Below are 3,100 nucleotides of genomic sequence, written 5' to 3'. Positions count from 1 at the left end.
ATATTTCCGTTCTTGTTGTTTATTCGAGTTATAGTATATGTATTTCTGTTGACGCTCTGGTACTCCTGTTAATATTCTCTTTTTGGTTGGCTAAGCATTGGTCTTTTGTCATGCACGTTGACGTATGTGTAGTATGTGGTGGATGGAAGGTAACATTGAATTCAAGGGGAGTTGTCTCTTTTGGGTTATTTAGCAGTCCGATGAATTAATCATTCCAGGAAGAGGTTGCTGTTTTTTTCATTTAAATTTGATGTGTCAAGGATGGCCACGCAGTTAGAGTGCTTGGGTTATGAATTTGCAAAATGGATGGGAGTTCGAACACTGGAGGAGTATATCTACTATACCCATCAAAGAACACATTGCAGATCTTCAACTCCTCAGTTAAAAGAAAGTCCGGATTCAGAGTCTCCCATCCCACGAGAGAGAATTGGGATTGTAATTAGGATAAAGGTATCAGATCCTCTGCGTGGCCTTGTTTTGAATTCAAAACTCCGTGGCTTCAACAGATATGCCAACTGCCAAGGTTTGCTATATATATGAAAGTCACCTGTATAAATACATTTTGTTTAGCAAAATTCTGTTTCTTCTACAACGAAATTGATTAATTTAGGTTGATGATGAGCGGCACAGAGAATTGGGCAATAGGATGAAATGCTCAAAAATCATATATAACAGATGTAACTAAATTATGTCAGGACAATAAATTTTTATACTGGGTCCTTCTGAAGGGAGTGAAAACAACACTGTTGTTTTCTTGTTGATGCATCTGATTTGAAGGTGAGGATTTCATATTTCCTAGTGCATGTCAAACTTAAGCACATTCTTGAGAGGTTAGCCTTGATATCTGATTCTGCAAATGAACTCGTGAATCTGCCAATTTACAATTTGCTAACTTCGTGATTCTGATTGATACTTTTCAGTGCCACAATACCCTACATGTTTTTCGATCCGTCAATGGGAAAATTCATTGAAATAAGGTACTTCAAGGGGTGCCTGAACCCGATAAATACCCGATACAAAAAAGAAACCGAAATGAGATTAGGTCACCCAAAGAGAAGAAAAAAATGGCCAAACTAGTAAGAATCTATAACCCTTGCTACCTTACGCCTCAAAATCATAAAGATTCCGTAAAGCTATCACCAGGTTTACAAGTACAATTCTTACAATTCTATACAACAAATGTACCTGCAACTCTACTTATTCTTGTTTTTATTATTTTGTAGCTCAATTTATTTTTCAGAAAATGTGCTATTTGGCCAAAAGGGTTCTTTTCCTGGTTCAGATGGACGGATAAACTTTTTCTTTGGGTCAAAAGGACGGGACATTTTTTTAATAGAAACAGATAAAAATGCCCTTACAAACTTCATCTTCCTCCAAAAACATGTTTAAGAAAGAACATCGACCTTCTTCTTCACCACCTTTATCTTCCTCCACCATCCCCACTTCCACAAAATACCAGCGCCACCATCAAAAAAACATAACCCTTTTCCGCCTTCATCATCGACACCATCAATATCATCTCCTCTACCGCAAACAGCAACACCACCATCGATAACATCAATTTTCTCTATTACCAACATCGACACCACTGCCACCATCTCCACCACCTCAAACTCCATCGTCGTCGATCATATCGCGTTTCCCTCAAAACCATCATCGACACCACAACCACCACCATCATCCAAAAAGAATTTTCTAATGCCCTAATTTAATTGAATTTTCTCAAATTCATAAATTAAGAGAGTTAACATTTTGTGTTAATTGATGAATTTCCTCAAATTGGTATGTATCAAGACCCTGATGTTAGACTATGTTGAAAATGGTTTCATCTTAATTAGCAAATTTCACGCACATTTGTACATATGTTTTATCTTTGTTTGTAAATGTGCAATGTGAATGTAATGCTTTAATTGCAAGTGTACCATGTTCTCAATTGGGTTGAACATGATTTCATCCAATTTTAAACTGAGATGAACTTAGTATCATCCTGTTTTAAATGTCTAAATTGATTGATTGATTTATTTATTTTGGAAATGTGGACATACTCAATGTTATTACTGAATGAAATTGGTTTCATTGTGTGTTATTATTGGATGAAAACTGGTTTCATCATTTCTTTCCAGTTGATGGAATCTTTGTACATTCAATGCTATTACTGAATGAAATTGGTTTCATCATGTCTTTCCACTGAATGAAACCTATGCACATTTTATGTTATCACTGGATGAAACTGGTTTCATCATGTGTTACTAGTGGATGGTACTAGTTTCATCCAGGCTTAGAGTGGTCAGTTTGAATGAACTAATGTTTAATTTTTGTAGGAATCAAAAGCGGGACAAGAGTCAACCGGATGTGAATTGGATGCTCAGGCTAATAACTTTAAATGGACTATTAGCCAACCAAAAAAAAAAAGAAAAAAAAAAGAAAGAAAGAGGGATAAGACTGTTGGTGGATCAAGAAAACTAAAATAGCAAGATGTAAAGGTTATTGCTCAATCAAATTGAAAACTAGACACGAGGTGAACTTTGTTGATGAATCAAGAACGCAAAATTGGCGTGATGTGATTAACTGCAAGAACTAAGACTATTTGGCTCGGTTGATTTGTTTAGCACAAGGTTGCCAACAAAAAAAAGTTATTCTTGTAGTTTTTTTTTTATCATTTTTTTGCTTGGAAACTATTGTCTTTGCATTCTTTATTTATATGCATCTCAACTGCAGTGTGAGTTTATATGAGAACTTACATACATCATCCTACGGCGTCATTTGTACAATCTTGTCAGAAATGTTCAGGATGAATCTGGTTTCATACTGAAAAAAGTTTGCTTTTTGTCAGAAATGTACAAGATGAAATCAGATAATCCTGAGCAAAATTTATTTTTGTCAGAGATGTACAAGATGAAACCAGACACATCCTAAAGAAAATATGTTTTCCTATCAGAATTAACTGAAGGATTCTGGTTTAATCTGTGAGGTAACTAAACTCATTAACAGAACTTTAATGGTTTAATTAGAGAACCACGTAAAACAAATAACATTAGTGGAAATCAACTAGTGTTTACCAATAAGATCTCAAACTATTGCTGCACTACTTTCCGATTTA

General features: G+C 35.1%; 1 long non-coding RNA gene across 1 annotated transcript; it reads left to right on the top strand.

Annotated features, from left to right (window-relative positions):
* Positions 1–721: 721 nt before the first annotated feature.
* LOC113293110 lies at positions 722–2,659 on the top strand. The gene is made up of 3 exons (XR_003332052.1): positions 722–830; positions 921–1,782; positions 2,322–2,659. It is a non-coding gene; the product is annotated as an uncharacterized LOC113293110 (long non-coding RNA).
* Positions 2,660–3,100: the final 441 nt, after the last annotated feature.

The sequence above is a fragment of the Papaver somniferum genome, chromosome 7 (assembly GCF_003573695.1).
Source record: "Papaver somniferum cultivar HN1 chromosome 7, ASM357369v1, whole genome shotgun sequence".
Lineage (NCBI taxonomy): Eukaryota > Viridiplantae > Streptophyta > Magnoliopsida > Ranunculales > Papaveraceae > Papaver > Papaver somniferum.
Note: the sequence above shows the minus strand (reverse complement) of the source record. Positions and strands in the feature narration are given on the sequence as shown.